Source organism: Rhineura floridana, chromosome 2, assembly GCF_030035675.1.
Source record: "Rhineura floridana isolate rRhiFlo1 chromosome 2, rRhiFlo1.hap2, whole genome shotgun sequence".
Taxonomy (NCBI): Eukaryota; Metazoa; Chordata; class Lepidosauria; order Squamata; family Rhineuridae; genus Rhineura; species Rhineura floridana.
The window spans coordinates 106,352,074-106,374,261 of NC_084481.1; positions in this window are offsets into that span (position 1 = coordinate 106,352,074).

Consider the following 22,188-nt stretch of genomic DNA (forward strand, 5'->3'; position numbering starts at 1 on the left):
CCACTCCCTGCAGGATCTGAATTAGAGCCCAATTTGTGAATAAGCTGAATTTGTGAACCACAGAAAACCACATTCTAGTCTGAAAAGAAAGCCCCAAACTAGACTGCTTTTTAATTTGCTTGACAGCCCTTTCCAAGACTCTTGCTTGTTCACTAAATAACAATATCCTTCAGTAGCACAAATTTATACCCAATGACATCCCAGCTATTCTTTCTGTATTTGTTGGGGTTTAAGCTTTCAGCAAGTTCAGTAAGTTTTTGTTGATTATTATGCCTATCTTTGTTTGGCTTTTAATGTAGTGATAAGTTCTAGATTTTATTGACTATGTGTTTTTATCTTTTTTAAAATGTAAGTCACTTTGAGTTACTTCAGTGAGAAAAGCAATATTAATGTTGCTAAACAAAATTTGTCCCAACTTTTCGGCCACTAAGTTACTCTCCAAATACATCCAGTCTCTTGGCAGGCCCCCAGCCCATTTCATGATTAAGTTGTCATGGCTTGTCGCATTGGCCCCAAACCTCTGCCCATTTGCCTGCAGGTAAGCCCCATTGAACGTGGCATGACTTAATTCAGACTATCCATACATAGCTCCAGGCCATTTTCTGAATTATTGAAGCCATAAGAGGTTATCCTCAGTTGGCATGGAAGGATGAAACAACTCAGAATGGCTTTCCTTCTTGCTAATACCTTGGTATGCACTCAGTTGCTAAACTGTACCTTAGCTAATTAAAGCACTTTTTCCAGCCACATTTTTGCCTTCTGGCCTTTATTCTAATACCAGTTGTCTGCTGGGATTCCCCTCTGACTTAGTAAAAACTGTTTTGTGAATGAAGAACACTATCAGTTACTACAGGAAATGTGTCTTTCACTATGGGCTCTGAAGAGGATTTTGTAACCGATGTGTGCATTGTCTTGGATGCAGGTCCCTGTCTGGTGGCTCACTTTCTCTTTCTGTGATGGAGTAAAGTGGAAGAAAGCAATTACTGAACAAACTAAGCTATTGCAGGAGTGATCAAATTGCCTTTGAAAGTAATTTATACAGAGGAGAACTACTGGGAGCAAATGTTTTAGATGGATGGTGGATTATCTGCCTTGCATGGAGAAGGTCCCAGATTCAATCCCTGGCATCTCCAGGTAGTACTGGGAGAGACCCTTGCCTGAAACCCTGGAGAGCTACTCTCAGTTACTGTAGATTATAATGAGCTACATCAGCCATTGGTCTGATTCAGTACAAGGCAGCTTCCTATGTTCTTCCAGTTTGGGTTCCTTTTCTAATGTGGGCAGCATTCTGTCTTTCCTGATGTGGATATCTTCCTCTTTCATGCATAATACTATCACCAAACTGAGCAACTAATATTTGTGGTACAGGTTACAGTGTAGACAGATGATCTGTGGAAGTTTTCACTGACACGCAAAATGCATTGTCAAAAGCATTTCAAAAACAAAATTTCAGAAAATCATACTCTTGTTGTGTTCGTGTGACCTAGCTGACAGCATCTTATTCTCTTTGCTCTTGTCATGCCTTTTATGTGTTCCCTGATTAGCAGCAATGGCCTCCGCTGTCACCAGAAGCAGCTGCTAATCTTTTTACTAGCCCTACTCCTGTGCTTTAACAGCAGCACAACACACAGAAGTTAGGGGGCCATCCAGACTGGTGTTTTTGGAGGGTGTATTCTGCAGCATGACATTGATGCATTAGTGCTGGGTTTATACTGGACTGTCCACACAATTTTACTGTATTGTTTTGCAGTGCTTCCCCAATGGTGTGACATTATCACAGTCTGGGTATGCTGGACAAAAAACAACCCAGAACATTTGTGGCATGAAAAGTTACAGAATTTCAGCAAGAATTTCAGCAATTGCAAACAGTATTGAAAACAGAATTGCACATAACTGCCTCGATACCATCATGAGCCCAAATCATTATGAATGCACAATAAAATAGGATGTCTGGAGGGGCCCCATGATGGTGAAACTTTTCCCCATTATTTGTTATATGCCACAAAAAATCTCCACTTATTCTGTTTCTGCATGCTAAGCTGCTGTTAGATCAGATCAGATATTTATTTGCCACTAGCCTTTGGTGCTGATAAAGGCACTGGAGTAGAGCCATTTAAAAAAAGTCAGCAACCTTCATTCAAAGCAACAAGTTCCATTCACCAAGTCTGCAGTTTGTGCCCACACATTCACAGCTTCACGCATGAATGAGGATTAAGTGAAACTGTAGGAAAGCTGACTACAGTCTTTTATCAGGTGACTTCTAATTTTTACATAGATGGGATTACCCATTCCTCGGTCTTATTTCCTCCATTTTGTCCCTTTTGCGGTTAGCCATCACATCAGGTGACCGTCTGATTTAAGCCTGAAAACAAAGAATTAGGCTTTTTGCTAACTAGAGCAGTCATCTCAGTGCCATTGAGCATACTGACCAGTGATTTCTAAGAACTGGAAACAGAGTTTCTGTGCAACATGTCATTAACCTAGATAGGCACTTGACTTCAGGAGACTTGCCCTCAGGCCCTTCATCCCCCCCCCCCCGCTATTCTTCCCACCCTTACTAGCCTTGCAGAGACAAACTTCTTAGTTCCCTTGACTAGAAAACAGTCACTGGGTCTTTGATAAATGCTGGTTGCCTTCACAATGGAGATGCCTGCATACATGTTCAGCATAGTTTCAGAGCCATATTATGTTATAAGCATGTACCTTAGAACATGAATTAAACAAAACACATTTGCACATTATCCTTGGCAGAGACACAGGATTGGCTGTAGCTCCCTGTCAAGTATACATTTGTGGCAAACCTACATTTGCTGCCACCCAATATGTGAAATTGCCTTTACAAAAGTGGGGATAGGTTTCTGTTTGTCTCAACTCTATATGTTATAGGTCAGGGATGGGGAACCTATTTTGGTCTCAGGGAGGCACATGCCAAAAGTTGTTGGAGCCAAAGCAAGAAAGTCATATATTCACTCACACACACCCATATGCATGCACACACCATGAACATACAACACATTCTCACACTCATACAAATACACACAAAAAGTTACTTCTCTGTGGCTGCCACAGTTGGGCTTCAAAAACCCATTGGCTCCAATGGTATCAATAAAAATCCTGGAATTGTTTATATCTTAATTATACAGCCACAAGAGTGGCTGTATACTATTGCCAGCGTGGATTTTTCACATTCCGCAATGTTAAATTGAAAAAAAAAACAACCATGCCATTCTGATGCTTCCCATAAGCTCATTTCAAAACAAAATCTTACAAGACTTATAGTCTGAACTCAAACGCTTGCTTAACAACACTCTCAATTTTCATGGCGATACACAAAACAGTCAGAGAGAACAGAGAGTTCAAAGTCTAAAAAGAGAAAAAACCCCGAGAGCCCTTTTGGACTTTTTTCTGAGAGTTCTCATAATCTGTTGAAATTCATTAAAAATCAGCCATGTTCACAGAGTACCTGTAATCCTAATACTGACCTTGCCCCATACTCTGACCTTCATCTTCTGCAGTTTAAAAGTTAAAGATATGCCTGGCTGATTTTTAATTAATTTAAGAAATTTTGCCTGGAAGCCAATGATAAGGGCAGGCATGCTCAAAAAGAACCAAATGAGAATTCTAAAAGCCTCACAGCTGCTGGGCTTGGCTAATCAGGGGGCCACACCCACACCAGACTTTGATTTCACTGGAGACAATCATGGCTTCCCTCAGAGAATCCTGGGAAGTGTAGTTTGTGAAGGGTGCTGAGAGGAGACTCCTGTTCCACTGAGAGAGCTCCAGCGGCCAGAGTGGTTTAACAGTCAGAAGCTCCGATTGAAGGTCTGTGAGGGGAACAGGGCGTCTCCTAGCAACTCTCAGCACCCTTCACTAAGTACACTTCCCAGGATTCTTTGAGAGAAGCCATGACTGTCCAAAGTGAAATAAATGCCTGGTGTGGATGTGGACTGGGACAGCTTTGGTTTAAATTTGGTTGGGAGGCTACATGTGCCTGATGTACAATAAAAAGGTGAGGGAAACACTGAAAAACAATGATACTGTTCACAATGTTTTCCTTTTGGAAAGGAAAGGGGCTTCCCCTCTGCCCAGTGCCCACCCACCCAATCTCCTCCCCCTCCCCTCTCCCAGGTCAGTGTTGGACTATGACCTGGGAGATGAGGGTTCAAATCCCCACACAGCCATGAAGCTCACTGGGTGACCTTGGGCCAGTCACTGCCTCTCACCCTCAGAGGAAGGCCACCCCTGAATACCATTTACCATGAAACCCATATTCAAAGGGTGGCCATAAGTTTGGTTGACTTGAAGGCAATCCATTTCCATTTTCAAACATGATTGCACATAAATAAATCCCATTGAACTCAAAAAGTATGCAGATGATCAAACTAGGGTTGCCAGGCCCAGCCTCCAAGAGGTCTTCTATATCTTTAAAAGTTGTGCAGGAGAAGGGAGAATTTCACCTTGTGGTATTTCCCATGACAGTGTTGCAAGAAAGCCTGCACTTGGCTGAATTTTCTCTTCTCTTAAAGATACAGAATCATTCTCAGGCCCTGAGCCTGGCAACCCTAGATCAAACCCACCCTCCCTTCTCCCTCCTATCCCCTCCCTCTTGCCCCTTCCTTCCCCCTTGCTGGGAACTGGAAGGCAGGCAGAGAGACTGGCTCTCTGCACCATGGCCTTTGGGGTGCCTCCTACAACCCAGTTGGAAAAGCTGGATATTGGACTGCTGATGCCTTGAACCCCTCCATTCTGAAGCTCAGGTTGGAATGTGTGAAATAAATAAACCATATTTCATAAAGACACCATAGTCTCTGCTGACCTTCTTTCCCAAAGGAAACCAAACCCTGGAGGAGCGCAGGGACCCTGGAAATCTTACCGCTCGGTGACTGGGAGAGGCGCGCAACAATACCATTGAACTCTATAAGCATGCAAATGATCAAACCTGCCCTCCCCTCCCCCTTCCTTTGTCCCCCTCCAATATGCTCCTTCCCCTTCCCCCGCTCCTCCCCCATGGCCAGTTTTTCCTATTCTAACCATGATTGCATAGGAGTAAATCCCATTGAACCCAATAAGCCTGCAAATGATCAGACCTGCTTTCCCCCTCCTTCCCCTCTCTTCTCCCTTCCTCCTCCCCCATCTTCCTTCTTCCTCCTCCCCTGCCCACTCCAGCCCTCCCTCCTTCCCCCCAGTCAGTTTTACCTATCCTAAGCATGATTGCACAGGAGTAAATCACACTGAACTCAATAAACATGCAAATGATCAAACCTGTCCTCCCCTCCCCCTCCTGCATGCTCCCATCCCAGTCCTCCCCTCTGCCTTTCCTCCCCATCCTCCTCTTCCTCCTGCCCTCCCCATCCCCTGTGGTCAGTTTCACCTATCCTAAGCATGATTGCAGGGGAGTAAATCCCACTGAACTCAATAAGCATGCAAATGATCAATCCATTCTCAGCAAGCTTGCACAGGATCCCATTTCTTACCTCCCGGATTAAAAAGCAGGGAAAGTCACTAATAGGCAAAAAACCTTGCGGTTTCAGAATGTACCTATAGCCCATAGATATTTCTATCAAACTTTTAAAAGCAGGGAAATTGGGCAGCTATAGTGAATGCACCAGGGCAGCAGGAGACCTGACCTCATCTCTGAGATATTGGACTGCCCTACAAATTTGTCAAAATACAAACACAATTTGGTTTGGTCTTTCACAGTTCAATCCACTTCCTGTGTAGCTTGGAAGAATTTGGTAACGTGCCTCTGAGCATATGGTGAGTGGTGGCAACACTTGCAATCAGCCCAAATAATAGAAAGAAAACGTGCTGTGCTGATCTTGTTTTAGCAGGGAGGAAGCAACATTATTCAGTTGATATAGTTCAGATGGTCACTTTAAATATGTCTGATTCACTTTGCAATTTTAGTGAAGTTTCCTATAGGAAATCATTTTCTTTTGTTTCTATTTCTGTGAATATGTGAAGTACAAGCAACACCTTGCAAGATTTACACTAAAAAAACCTCCAAACATAATTGTGGAATAATGGCACTGACTTCTGCAGAATAGTCTCCAGTAGACCTCAGGAGTGTCTCAATTTGCACAAGATAAAACAGTGGGAGGTGAAATATATTCTAGCAAAATTCTAGGTGTGCTGTATGTTTTTGACTGTGCCCATGTTGCCTTAAATGAAGTGGTTTAAACATAGCAGGCTGAAAACATGCATCCTCTTTTTTCCAACAGCTAGAGTCATTGCTGAAGTAGCAACATATTGTAATCAGTATTTTACACCAAACTGCAGTTTCAGATTCAACTGTTAATGCACTCAAAATAGAAATAGAACATAACCAACAATTTGAAATACAAAATGCTGTCTTCACCATCATATGGCATTGACCAATAAAAGGCATTGAAATTAATAAAAATAAATTTGACACAGATTTCTAGGATGAATAATGAGGGAAATAAAATTTTCTAGTTTAGATTCTCTGTAGAAACATTAGTAACACAGGAAAGAAGCAAAGTAAGAACACCAACAAACATAGAAAAATATAATTCTCTATCTTTGGAGATGGCAGGTGTTGCCACCACTCACCATATGCTCAGAGGCACATGTTACCAAATTCTTCCAAGCTACACAGAAAGTGGATTGGACTGTGAAAGACCAACCCAAATTGTGTTTGCATTTTTACAAATTTGTAGGGCAGTCCAATATCTCAGAGAGGAGGTCAGGTCTCCTGCTCCCCTGGTGCATTCACTATAGCTGCCCAATTTCCCTGCTTTTTAAAGTTTGATAGAAATATCTGTTGGCTATAAGTACATTCTCAAACCGCAAGGTTTTTTACCTATTAGTGAATAATTATAATATTTGTGTCAACGTTTTCTGCTCCAATTAAGAAAAGCCCAAAGTGGCTAACAATTCTATTAAAACAATCAAATCACCAACAACCACCACAACATGAATACTACATACTACATAAAATATTAATCGAGGCCCTCATTTTACCAGCGATTAATTTCCTGCCTTTTAGCTCACTCAGGTCTCCAGTGTGCTTCCTGAATTGCTCTATAAAATAGAAATTAATTTTATCCCAGCATTACTGGTGATACAAAGAACCACAGGGAAGTTAAGCAATGGGTGTAGCAGCTACCTGGCAGGCAAAATTCAGCAGGTTTGAATTTCCCTATGATTCTACATCTGTTGAATTTCTGCTGGTCATGAAGTTGTCATAGGCATATCAGGAAACGGGCGACAACTCAAACTAGGAGGCATATCCTCCTTGAGATGCATCACATGAAATTTGAAGAAGGCTTTCAAAGCCCTTTGAACTAAAGATAAAGATGTAAGATATTCTTCTGTATTTTTGTGTCCTGTCCATCTTGTTTCTCCAAACATTTATTCTTTGGTCCTTCCCACTACAACCCTGTTGATTATACCTAGAGGAGGAGGCACAAGTAGTAATAGAGATGAACAGAAAATGGTAACAGCACACTATTCGATTATCAACAGTTAGCTGGATGGTTCAGGGGAGGTCTGAGCATGTGCTTCATGCTCATCTTCATCATTTCCTTCTGACTTCACTGCTGTCGACTCCCCCTCCTCTCTCATGTGTATAATATATGCACATCACATGCAAGTGAGGATTACACCTCATGCCTTAGATGAAGTGAGCTCTATTCTAGAAAAGCTTATGCCGCAATAAATTTGTCAGGGCCCCTCCAGATGTCCTTTTTATTGGGATTTTTATTGGGATTTATGCTCATGATAGTGCTAGGGCAGTTATATGCGATCCCGTTTTCAACACTGTTTTTGCCTGCAAAAGTTTCAGGGCAGACATACTGTTTCATTTCCTATTGGTGCATGTCCTGTAGCTTCCTGCTGAAAACCTGTAACTTGTAATGTTTGTCCCTCTTTTGTTGCGCTATAGCACAAGAGTCCCCCTCCAGCCAGCAATAATACAGTAAGCATTGCAGAACAACTAATAAAGCGGAATAATGTATGGATGGTTCAGTATAAATCCTCTGCGAATGCACTATTGTTGTGCCAATGGCATTTTGCAGAATATCTCTGGGAGGGGCCCTCGGCCTTTAAGGTTCCACAAATTTCTGTGGTTTTTTTTCTCAATTTAGTTTGAAAGCTGAAATATGCTGACTTATCATGATTTGATCTGAGAAGCAAAGTGCTTTGTGTCTGTAGAACAATTTGAGCTACAGATGGAGACCACTCTACATACAAGGTAGTGTGACCACATCAATGTATGGTTTAGTTAATATGGGGAGAAAGAAGGGTTTCTGGAGGAGAGTATTGTTTCATAGCTGGAAATTCTAAGTAGGCAAAGAGGGTAGACTTTTTTCAGAAGGAAACTATTGCTCAGTTCCCCAAGAGGTCATACTGGTTTTGGCTGACGGGCAGAGATGGAAGGGAACAAGCAGGTGTCTCCCCACAAATCAGCCTAGATCACAAAGGCAGTCATAAGGCTAAACGGCCTGTTATGGCAGTAAGAAATCAGGGCTGGTTTGTGGTATATTATTTGGCCAGAACAAGCTATATATTGAGCCATCATCTAATAGATACTGCAGAGAAGAACCCAGCAACCTCCTCCCCCCACTCACTGTCTGAAAGCAATAGGGTGTGTGTATGTGTGCGCATGCAGGAGGGGAATTTGTGGCCATCACAACCATCCTTTTCATCGGAACACATGAATGTACTAGAAAGAGGAAGCATTTCTATGAGTACAGCTGGTTTTGCATCCGTTTTGCAATGTCCAAAAAAATCACTTTTGACTGATTTCTGTAATGTGCTAAAACATAATACACGCACACTGAGAAGGTACCCACAATCTTCTCTTTCAGTGGTATCTCATGATCTTACTAGAATCTGAAAGGTATGTATCAGAACAACAGAAACACTCCTGTGTCAGAATCAGGCCATTGCTAAAAACCCTATGCAATAGAATTGGGGGAGAGGTTTAAAGAGCAACGTGGGTGGGCAACAGGGGAAAGCTGAACCCTCCATATTTCCTCATCACCATCATTGTTAAAGCTGGTTTCCTCACTGTAAGGTCCTTGACCAAAAGCAACCCATTCCAGGAAAGAAAAGGGGCTTCAAAATGGCTTTGTGTGTGTGTTACCTGCTCTTGTTGCATTTTAAGTCTTTCCCCTCCAGCTTTGAAGGGATCTGGCGTGATCCGTACTCTGCTGTGCTATGTCATCCACTTTCAGCCACACTTTAAGGAGAAGCACCAGTTCCTAATAATCTTGCCCTCGTGCAAGGGTCATTTCACAACATATATTTTGAAGGGTGCACTTGTGCGTTTGCAAATACATATATCATAGGTTTGCAACTGGCTGCAGCTCTTCTGAGTACAACTGCAAATCTGGACTTAGCTCTGTGCAATGTGTGAAATAGCCCTTAAGATGGTGGTTTCAGGTACAGTGATCAGAGGCCAAGGAGGACAGGCTTTTTAAAAATCTTTCACAGAAAGGACAGGCGCAGCTTGACCTTCTGAGGGAGAGAAATAGTGACTGCAAACATACCCCTTATATGCAGATATTAAAGGCATGGGAGCCACCCCAAGTTCTTTTGTACCTGTGGAATTTCATCCCCTTAAATATTAGATAGGCACCATCTCTGTTATCTTTTCGGTGCCTATTGAAGACTCCTCTTTCAGCAAGCCTTTTAAGTTGAGACCTATCCCAGTCTGTGGCTGTGTTGGAATTGCTTTTTAATATGTTCTTCAACCTTCTTCTTTAAAATGTTTTTAATCTAAGATGTTTTGAAAGCTTTTTTTAAGTGATGTTTTTGAAGATGCTTTGTTTTAATGTGTTTGTTTTAAGTTTGTTTTTATGATGTTTTAATGTTTTTAGTGCTTTTGTTTGCCACCCTGGGCTCCTGCTGGGAGGAAGGGTGGGATATAAATCAAATCATCATCATCATGCTACCTAAGTCATAGAATCATAGAATAGTAGAGTTGGAAGGGGCCTACAAGGCCATCAAGTCCAACCCCCTGCTCAATGCAGGAATCCAAATCAAAGCATTCCCAACAGATGGCTGTCCAGCTGCCTCTTGAATGCCTCCAGTGTCAGAGAGCCCACTACTTCTCTAGGCAATTGGTTCCATTGTCAAAGACATCATCAATTTTTAGTTGTTAATATATGCCCCTTGGAGGTAGGGAGGAGAGGGGGACATTGTTGGAATTGGTCATTTTGGTGGACCAAAATGAAATGATCAACAAGTAATTGGGTGAGCTGCTTGGGAAATATTTACTTGTTCTCAGGGCCACCTGGGCACGTGATATTTTGTGCTAGGGAACTATTTCTTGGTGCACAGTGCTATTTTATTAAATATATATCCATAGCGTTATGTAGTCACGGCTTTTGCTAGCAATACACACACTGGGCAGGGGAGCAATCCTTTCCCAGTTGCTGTGTGTCTGAATTTTGCTACCCAAAGCCATAGACTTACATAGGCTGCATATACACTTACCCATTTGTAGCACATAAATGCAGTTTTTCTCAATATGGAATCATTCATGCTCAGCCCCAACATGCTGCTTTCAGTCAAGATTGATTGTAGATCCTGCTGTCCAAACAGGTAGCGCTTTTGATATGTGTTTGAAAACCCTCCCCTTACAATCTTGATATATGTCACCCACCCACAGTGTTATTGGGAAGATGTGGATACACCCCCCCTACTGCCTACATCTGTCCTCAGACGGACACACTATGGGGTATGCCAAATCAATCTCCAGTGAGCTTTTTTCAGAATAAAACCAGTTTGTCAAGAAGCACTTTTTTGGGGGGAGGGGGAAGATGCAATAGGTCTAGACTGTGTGTGGACTAGATAGAAAAAAACAAGAACTTAGTCGCCACTGATTCTAGAAATAAAGTGTTGTGTGTACACAGCCCTAGATACAGGATGGATAAAACGGCTCTTGGTGGCACCTTTGTCTGTTATGCTGCTCAACAGAGCCTGCTGCTCTGAGACTGATGAAAGGAAATGAAACTTGCCTGAACTCTGTGCCTTTGCCAAAACATCTTCCAGGAAAAGATGTGAAGGTCATCAAATCTGCTAACGTGGGAGTGGAAAGGCAGCAATTGGGAAGATGCTGAGGGAGAGAGAGAGGCAGGCACAATGGGGGGGGGGAGATGAAAAGAAGACACCATGAAAAGCTACATCTGCTGACATCCCCTCTTCAACACCACTGTTAAAGGCGCAGGAGCTCCTTCTCCTCTTTTGCAGCTGGCCTCTCTTAAGGACAGTTCTATGGGCATTTATTAAGAAGTGTGTGGGGACCACACAGAAGATATGGCCAGGAGGTTAGAAATGGATGCATACAGTAATCCTTCCTTTTGCCTAAGTCTTTGCTGTTCCATTTCTTTGCTTTTAATCTTGCATAGGAATTTAGGGAGTGTGGATGGTAAGGCCAGGTGTTTAGAGCCAAGAGAGATGGGCTTGTCAGTGTCAGGTATGATTAGTTATGTAACCATGAGTCTGTATATGGCCAACGGTGGTGGGAATGTATATACCCTTGACAGCCACTTTCAAAGAGGAACCTCTCTGTGGGCCAGGACTGTGATGTGGGCCGCAGCATGCTGATCCCAGGGGTTCTTCAGTGACAGAAGGGATGTGAGTCTGTATATCTGTTTTCTCTCCTCTTATATTGTATGGCCTATCCTCTAATAAAATAAGTTATAGAGAAACTTTTCAGCATGTTCATTGCCTTGTCCGAATCCTTGCAAAACTCTGCCAGGCAGCTGGCAGAACAAGAACTAAAGTCCCACTCAAATGAACATATTTGATTATCCATCTTTCTTTATTTAATAAAGAAAACAGCTGTAGGACCCCAATCTTGATCAGGACTGTGGTATGGAAGTTAACTTTTCCTACCACACCATTTCTTCAATGCCCTATTGCCCCATGAGGACGCTGCTCTGGGTGCCAACAGCGATTCCCCTTCAGGGGCAGCTTGGGGGGGATTTTTATTGGAAAACTGTACAGCAGGAAAGGGGTTAACCTCTTCCTTCAGCATACCATGGTTCCAATCCAGATCTGATTTCCCTCACAAGTGCTACTTTAAAACACACTCACACAACTTTAAAGTTATGCCAGTATGATTGGTCATTTAAAATATTTAATTTGACTCTTATTCCCTAGAATGTTTCTATTATACTGAAACTGAAGTGAGTTTTGCACTGTAATCCAGTAGCTAGGATTGGCAACTTTTAAATCCATCTCTGCTCCTCTGCCTTTCATAGTTGCCTCAGATGCATACATTAGGCAGGCAAAATTCTTCCCCACACCAAGAAAACATTCCCCTACTTCGTTTCTGAATGTTAGGCTGTTGTTGAAAGCATAAGAAGAAGGGCAGTGACAACAACATACCCAGGAATAACCTGGCTGACTCATAACCTGACACACTGGCTGGGGTGATGATGATGAAATGCACCTACCTGGTACTTGCCCAGTAGATCGGGTAAGGATAATTCTTAGACTGCAGTTGATTCATAATATGTACTAGGTCAGCTGGAGGCAAAATTATCAGAACAATCAATCTTGCTTCCAGCTAATTGGGTATGCATCTTTCGTTAACTTCTCAGCTTCTTGTGAAAGTCACTGTATACGTTTCCAAGAAGGAAATTTTCTTCTAGGACAGAAACCCAAATGGATAACCTGGACCACCTAAAGGCTTTGTGGTCAAGGAACACAAAGAAACTTACAAGAACTCGGACAAGAAACACACACAAAAGGCTTGACAGCCCACCACTCCCTTGTGGCTGTGTACACACCATACATTTAAAGCACATCCCCCTTTCCCAAGAATCCTGGGAAGTTTGGTTTGTTAACGGTGCTGAGGTGTGTGTGTGTGGGGGGGGAGGGGATATGCTTTAAATGTATGGTTGTGTGTGTATCAAGTACCCAGACCTGGGACATATAAAAGTCTTCCAAGATTCCTTGACTGTTTTTATACACACACGTACTGGCTTGGCAGTTCACTGGGAAAAATGATACAATCTGCTCTTATAACAGCAGCTGACTGTGCAAAAATCAGCAGGTAAAGTTTTTTATAGCTATGGATGTAAACATCCCCACACCAAGCTGCTCTTCAAACCATACATACAGTGGCCAGTTGGAAACTGCAGACCAGGCCATTTCCTCTGGTCTGTCGGCAAGATGATGCCCATCTATACTATGCATTTAAAGCAGGATCATTCCACTTTAAAAGTCATAGCTAGCTTCCTCCAAAGAATCCTGGGAACTCTTGTTTGTTAAAGGTTCTGAAAGTTGTTAGGAGACTCCTGTTCCCCTCACAGAGCTACAATTTCCAGAGTTCGTGGTACTGATTGTTAAACCACAAGTGGCAGGGACCAGGCTGCCATTTGCTATAATATGGTAGTTCTTTGACAGACTGGATATGCTTGTAAAACATTTCTTCATCTGTAAATGTGAGCCAAAATACATTGGGGTTAAAGCCTTGTACAGGTTTTTTTTTTAAGTAAACATTAAAAAAGTAAACAAAGTAAAATATGGCCTAGGGTGGTGAGATGCAAAGGAGGAGAGGGGCTTTAATACTTTTGTAAAAGAGAGAATTTCAGCAGGTGTAGCTTACATGACAAACTGCTTTTCTACACAATTACTAAAGGTGCAGGAGCCCCTCTCCTTTTCTGCATCTGGCCACCCTAATGTGGACTGGGGCAGGTAGTCTGATGATCAAAAGAAATGCCTATAGAACTGCCAACTAATGGGGAGGGAGTAATGGACCTGGTCTGTTTTTGTCTCCTTCACAGCAACCTGATATTTAGCTACTCTTCCAGACATGGAGATAAACATCTAACCACCCCTCTGAAAGATGCAGCTACAGTGGCTGATTCAATAGTGGATCACTCTCTTATTGCATAACATCTACTTCTAACTTTCATTCAAAACTCTAAATGTCAAATCTTGTGGGGTTTTGAATATCAACTATACTTGTTTTTCTGGTTGGGGATTACCGGTGGAAATGAGAAGTGCTGCCAAAAACAGCTCCTCCTAGTTTCAATGTAACCCAAAAGCTCTTAAATTATCCTGAGTAGTTGCATTGCAGCTGGATGACTTTTATACTGATAGCTCTAATAGTAAAAGTAGTTTTTTTATGTGAAGTACATATCTGAGTCCAAGAATCCATCAAGGTGTCTCTCCAGTCTTACACCTTGAGTCACATCTGGTGCACTAGAAGCCTACAGCTAACTTACTGCCCACACTATCCCAACATACCATAAACCTTACTAGGCTGGTTGATCAGACCAACTATCAGGTGAGATTCTTACCCAACCTGTAGTGAGGTATGGTTCTCTGATAAAAAGTGGGTCCCTGTTGGTCCTGCCCTAAATGTGTGTCTCATTCAGCTATCATTGGGCTTTTTATAGCATTTTAATTACAATTCCCTGCCAAAATTGGGTGTGTGTGTGTGATGTATATAACAGCACCCCTAAAGCTTGTCATCAGTTTATGATTTCCCACCCTCATCTCATACTCATAATCTCTACTTCCAGATGTATAGCCGACAACCTAGCTTTATCATAATATTCTTGCTATGACATTTGTCTATGTCCTATCTTATACTATTTCAGTATTCTCAGATCACATTTCACTTTACTATAACTCACTAAACACTTCCATATCTTTTACTATTCCTACTATAATAAAAAAAGCCCCTCCCTTTATTTGCTCATTTCAAGGATTTTGCCAATAGTTCTGGTATGCATTATAGCTTTCTTCTCAACTGGGCATCTGCTTAATATATTAAGTCAATCAGAGGTCCTTTCTCATAGAGCATACTTCTGAGGTTCCTTTTCTTTCAAAAGTCTCCCCTTGGGTACAAGGCCTCGTAGGCAGAGCTTGGAAAAGTTACTTTTTTGAACCACAACTCCCATCAGCCCAATCCAGTGGCCTTCTGGCTGGGGCTGATGGGAGTTGTAGTTCAAACAAGTAACTTTTCCAAGCTCTGCTCACAGATGTTGCATGCTGGGGCAAAGTGATAGAATGGACCATGATGGAGCTCCTGCAAGTCATCATGGATGAAGCCGCTTGTCTTGAAGCATCCCACAAAGTTGTAAGTGATCCTAACAACATGGTGGCTCTAAGGCTCTTGTAACAGCATCCCTTGGAAGCTTTAATTGCTCTATAGCCTATTTAAAATAATAACCTCTGCCTGACAGCTAGCGTGGAAGTGAGCATTTTGAAGGATTTTGGAGGTCTGCTGCTGATTGTCAATAATTTACTATGTGACACTGGTCAAATTATTATGTCTCTTCTGCATTCCTAATTCCCTACTTGCCTGTTGGTTCATCATTTTATGCATAAGCTACTATGGACAGAGTTACCCCATCACCAAGTATTTGTTGAGGATACAACAACAGCAACAACCAAAAAATGGCCTTGATTAGGCTTGTAAAATATATTGTTGTGAATTTGGCCATCTTGAATTGGTCTAGGGCTATGGCTTTGCCTAAAGCATTGTCCATTGGGTTGCTCAGGATTTAACAAAAGAATATTATTCCCATGGTTTCTGATGGGAAAGTCATGCCCATCAGAGTTTGCACCCTGGGAGGGGCAGATGAACATTCTAAAGCCAGGTTTGCAGTTTGTCTGATTCTCTCTGCATTCAGTTGGCTGAAGATTTGTTGGAGTACTTCTCTTTGAGGGTCTTGTGCAGGACCGGTGACTATGCTGCCTGCTGAAGCAGTTTATTTCCCTTCACTTAGACTCTGCTTCATATATATAAATAAAATGCATATTTATTCTTTATTAAGAAATGTATATACTACCCTTCATTGAAAGGCCACAGGGTGATTTACAACATAAAAACAGCATAACAATACAACATATACAAAAAATATTTCAATACTTGATATAAGCAGCAGTGTCAAACTATTTGCAAATTACTACAGTCACAGTTCCCCTCATCCAAAAGCCTGCTGAAGAGATACGTTTTCATCAGTTTCCTAAAAGAAAACAATGATGTGGCTAGGTGCACTTCATTGGGTGAGAGAGGTCCACAGATGTGGAGACACCATTGAAAAGGCTCTTCCACAGGTTCCACAATTCTTCTACAGGTTGCAGCACTACCTAACTTATGCTGCACAGAGACCCCCAGCTGGGTCTCATCTGTTGACCTTAAGGTACGTGCAGGTTGGTATGATATAGCAAATTTGCTTTGTGCAGAGTGAAATTCTAAGTGTTCCTTCTGCAACATGCCACATTAAGAGGTTAGCCTCCCTCCTCTTTAGTACACAGAAATTTAAGACTTTGATAAATCATATGCTGAAGTAACATACATTGCAACTTTGACAACAATTTTGATTAAATATGCATTGCAACTTTGGCAACAATTTTTACTAAACATCATCTATCATCAAAGAAATAACTGTAGGCACATCTAAAGAACTACATCAAATACAAACAATTGCTATTTTATTATTAAAACCTAGATTATATTAATATGACAATGTGTATGTTTCACATCTATGCATAGTAACCATATCAATGTTAAAAATAGCATTTGTTCTGAACACAATTTATTTAGTTAATCTACAGATGTGGGTTGATTTAATCTAGCCAATTCAAGGGTTTTTTAAAAATAATAACAGGAGGCCCAGGTATAGTAGTTCCAGATAGGGAAATGGGGAGTAGTAATGTCGCAGTCTGGTTTGCAAATCTGGTTTGTCTTTGGAAGGCATCACAAAAATGGAAGGATGCCTTCTTGTCACAATATAATGATTTTAACTGAGCTCCATTGGGATAAGGAAAAGCAGCTAGGGGCCTGGTGCAATGTCTCTGGAACCAGTGAAAACCAGTGCAAAAATGGGTGCAGAAGTGGATTGTTCTCTTAGCTATTTGGATCCCAGGCCATTCAGGTCTTTAAACCTAAGTATGCCTTGAATTGGATCCAGAAAAAAAGGCAACCAGTGTAGTTGTTTTAAAATGGGAGTTATATGCACTTGGCTTGCCACTCCCATGAGCACTCCAGCTGCCACATTTTGCACTAGTTGCCATTTCCAGTCCATCTTCATGATTGACCCCACATAGTCCACCCTGAAGGTTACCAGAGCATGAGTGACTGTAGCCATGCTATCCCTATCCAGGAAAGGCCATAGTTGGCACACCAGCCAAATCCAGGTGTAGGCACTCCTAGCCACCAAGGTCACCTGGGCCTCAAGTGAGTGATGGTTATTTGGCCTTTCCTGTGGAGTACTCCCAAACTACACATCTGCTCTTTCAAGGGGAACACAATCTCATCAAGAACAGGCCATTCTGCCAATTCAGGATGCAGGAACTGACCACAGCACCTCCATGTTCTTTAGATTTAGCTTCAGTGTATTGGCCCACATCTAGCCAATTACTGCCTCCATACCCTGATTTAGGAGCTGCACAACCTCTCTTGGTACAGATAGAACAGAGAGATAGAGCTGGATGTCATCAGCATATCATCACTGCTACCAGTTGTCAAGAATAGCTAAGGCTCAGAGCGTGGAAGTAATTCATTACTTTTCTGAGGGACGAGTGGGTAATTCCTTTTCATTTTCATTGTAATAGAACTAGGAGTTATTTTATTACTTTTGTGGAGCAATTGTAATGTTTCCAGCATTACTTTTGGGCATTACTTTGGGGGGGGAAAGCAGGGGAAATCTTCTGCTCCTCTGATTGGTGGATGAAAATAATGTGCCTCAAACTGGGCTTCTGTGCAGCATCGCTCTTCCCTCATGCTCTGTGGGTGGGTAGGAAGCAACGAGGAAGGAGGTGGAGAGTGAGATGGGATGGAGTGGAGAACACAATTGTTTAAAAAAATGGATAGTGGTGGTGAAGAATGGAGTGGAGGGAAAAAGGATCCAGAGGTCAAGAACATGGATAAAGGAGGAGAAGGAGGCAGCAGCAGAATGGAGATAATAATAATAATAATAATAATAATAATAATAATAATAATAATTTATTTATTGGTCGCCTATCTGTCCAGGTTAGTGGACACTCTAGGCGACTTACAATAACAAAAAGCTATACATAATATACATATACAAAAACAAACCATAGTCCTAAACAATTTAAAACCAATTTCCAATTAAAACATCATAAAATTAATCCTCCTTAATCCCACAAAAAAAAAAAAAGCAGCACACAAAAAACAAACAACCACCCAGGCCACCCCAGCCAGCCGGCTTGTGTATCCCTCCAAAGAGGGACAGGTGGTAGCAATCAGTTCCAGCTGGCTGGGTACCTGGGGCCTGGTTCTGCAGGATGCTGGTCTGCCAGGCAGAAGTCCCACAGGGAAGGGTGGTGGAGGTGGTGATCCCGCAGCAGCAGCAGCAGCAGCAGCAGCAGCAGCAGCAGCAGCAGCAGCAGCAGCAGCAGCAGCAGCAGCAGCAGCCTCTCCTTCCCTGGGCGGCAATGTTCTCTTCCTGCAGGCCCTGGGTCTCCCAGGCTATCCCAGCCAGCCAGCTTATGTATCCCTCCAAAGAGGGACAGGTGGTAGCAGTCAGTCCCAGCTGGCTGGGTACCTGGGGCCTGGTCCTGCAGGATGCAGGTCTGCCAGGCAGAAGTCCCACAGGGAAGGGTGGTGGAGGTGGTGATCCCGAACTGTGGAGGTGAAAGATGACAATGTGTGTATGTGTGTGTGATTACTGTTTGCACTGGGCACACAAAGTGGCCTCTACCACCTTCTCTGGCTACTGTGCTGCATTTGCAGTATTTTAACACTTTTGCATTCAGGGGAAAATGTTTGCCTGGGTGAGTGTCCCTTAGTTGGTGGCAGGGCAGGGTCTGGGAGGTGATTAAGTGAGAGAGATTATGCTTGCTGGCTGTGTGGGGGAGGTTGCATTAAGTTTGACATGCAAAGATCTGAGTAGACGCGTCTGCCTCCCTCCCCACCTCCCTTACCAGAGGAGAGACCGCCATTGCTATCTTACGGATAAAAAGAATTATTCTACTACCTCTGTATGTGTGTGTTTATTTTTAATGCTGTTTTAGGCTACTTAGATGTGTAGCAGCCAAGGCAAGCACCTTGTAGGCCTTTTTTTTAAAAAAAGTAACTGAAATGTAATTGTAGTGATTACCTTTGAGAAAAAGTAATCAGTTACTTTCAGAGCAATTCCAATTGTAACAGTAATTTGGGCCATGTAATTGTAACTGTAATTTATTACTTTTTAAAGTAATCTTCCAAGCTCTGCTAAGGCTGAGCCAAGGGTGACCAAAGTAAAATAGTTCAGCCAAAGAGAATTATGGGGAATATTTTGCATAGGTTCCTGGAGTGCTCTGTGCTGAGAAAAATCATTATGTTTCCTGACTCCTAGCAGAGCAGAGGGAGTTGTCTCAGTAGGTCTACAGGTGAGGACATATAAGCAAGCCAGCATTCAGAGAGCAAGCAAACAGGGAGGGCAAACAGGAGTTTGACAAAGGAGTTCCACAGGGGAGGTCAAGAGGGAGGTCCCTAAAAAAAAAAACCAAACAAATTACTAATTCTCCTTCTACAGCACACTGCATACTAGTGGGACTCTCAAGTTTACCATGTAGTAGGACAGGACAAAGCCCAGGCCACTCCAAAACAAGTAGTTAGAAAGAAACGAAAGGTAGAAGAGAGTATGAACAGGAAGGATACTCCAGTGGTTGTGACCTGCAAGGTCTGTGCCATGTTTGTTTTCTTGCCTGAGAACAACATGGCGTACACCTGCAACAAGTGCAAGCTTGTGGCACTCTTGGAAGAAAAGGTGAGAGGCCTGGAATAGCGGGTGGCCACACTGAGGACTATAAGAGAAGATGAAGAGTTCTTAGACAGAATGCTGGAACAACAGCAGCAAAGAGAAGTGGAGGTGGAAGAGCAACATCATGTGGTAGCAGAAGAGGAGACTGCTTTGGAGAGGAATAATGAAGTGGAGGAAACTCTGTGGAAAAGGGTGACAGTTAGGAGCAGAAGAGCTAGAAGACACCCTTCACCAGTGGAGCTATGGAACCGCTTTCAACCACTTGAGGATGAGACTGGAGGACAGCCTGTGGAGGAAGAATTACAGGAGACCCCGTGCGAGAATGAGCAAGAGGCTGAAGCTCAATCAGGCAGGGACAATGAAACCTTGCTCCACAACAAAAAGAGAAGAGTACTAGTAGTGGGAGACTCCCTACTGCATGGGATTGAAACCCAAGTATGCCGAGAAGATCCGTGGACTCGCCAGGTATGCTGTCTACCATGAGGACGGATTAGAAATGTGACGGAACGGTTGCCATCACTCATCAAGCCCACCGACAGGTATCCCTTTCTCCTCATCCATGTAGGAACAAATGATACTGCCAAACGGAGCTATGAAGAAATCGCATCAGACTTTGAAGCTCTGGAAAGGAAACTCAAGGACTTTGGGGCCCAGATAGTTTTTTCATCCATCCTTCCAGTACTTAGAAGAGGAGTAGAAAGAGAAAGGAAAATACTCCGTGTGAATGAATGGCTACGAAGGTGGTGCCGACGTGAGAGATTTGGATTCTGGGACCATGGGCTATGCTTCCTGGAAGATGGACTGCTGGCAAGTGACGGGTTGCATCTCACAAGGACTGGGAAGAATGTGTTTGGCCACAGCATGGAGAAGTTCATCAGGGGGCTTTAAACTGAATCCTAAGTGGGAGGGAGACGTAACCTTGGTGGTAACGACTGATGAAGGCTTGTGCACAGTAACGGGAGCAGAGAGATCGGCTGATATAGGGACCAGTGACAGTCCTCAGAAAAATGTAGTAAGGAAGCCAAGCCATAAATCACATGGTCTTCAATGTCTGTATACTAATGCGCAGAGAATGGGAAACAAGCAGGACGAACTTGAACTCTTAATACAGGAGGGCAATTACAACTTGATAGGTATAACTGAAACTTGGTGGGATGACTCCCATGACTGGAATACAGCAATTGAAGGATACAACTTGTTCAAAAAGAACAGAAGGAATAAAAAGGGAGGTGGAGTCGCGCTATATGTTAAAAATATATATCCCTGCACAGAAATACAGGAAGATGAGCTTGGTAGTTCCACAGAGAGTATCTGGATTAAAATTAATGGGCAAGTAATAAAAGGAATGTGGTGCTTGGAGTCTATTACCAACCACCCAGTCAAGGAGAAGACAAAAATGTAACTTTTGAAAAGCAGATTGCCAATGTTTTGAGGAGGCATGATGTAGTAGTAATGAAGGATTTCAATTATCCTGATATCTGTTGGGAGGAAAATTCTGCCAAATATGGCCCCTCCAAGTAATTTCTGACTTGTGTTGGAGATAACTTTCTCCTCCAGAAAGTGGAGGAAGCAACCAGAGGATCAGCTATCCTGGACTTGATTCTAACCAATAGAGATGATTTGGTGGATGAAGTGGCAGTTATGGGAAGTCTGGGAGAAAGTGACCACACCATACTTTTGAATTCTTGATTTTACCAGAAGCAAAAGCTGAGAGTAGCCATACGCACACCCTGGACTTCAGGAAAGCTGATTTTAATAAACTCAGAATCATTGTAAGTACAGTTCCATGGCAAGCCACTCTAATGAAAAAAGAAGTCCAAGATGGGTGGGAGTTTCTAAAAAAGGAAATTCTAAAAGCGCAATGGCAAGCAATTCCAACAAGGAAAATAGAGGGGAAACAACAGAAGAAGCCAATGTGGCTTCACAAAAAGCTTAGAGATGACCTGAAAACAAAAAAGGACATATACAAGAAGTGGAAAGAAGGAAGAGTACAGGCAGGTATCACGGAATGGCCAGGATGGTGTCAGGGAGGCTAAAGCTGAGAATGAGCTGAGGTTAGCGAGGGATGCTAAAAGCAACAAAAAAGCTTTCTTCAGGTATGTCCATAGTAAAAGACAAGAAACGGTGGCACAGCTACTCAATGAGGATGGCAAAATGATAACAGATGACAAAGAAAAGGCAGAAGTCCTCAATTTCTACTTTGGCTCAGTCTTCTCCCAAAAAAGGATCTGTGACGTTCCCGGGAAACATGAAGTAGAAGGGGCAGGATTGGAGCTTGAGATTGATAGACAAATTGTTAAGGAATATCTAATCACTTTGAATGAGTTCAAATCAGCAGGGCCTGATAAACTGCATCCTAGAGTGTTGAAGGAACTGGCTAAAGAACTCTCAGAACCGCTGTCTATTATCTTTGCGAAATCAGGGAGGACTGGTGAAGTGCCGGATGACTGGAGGAGAGCTAATGTTGTCCCTATCTTCA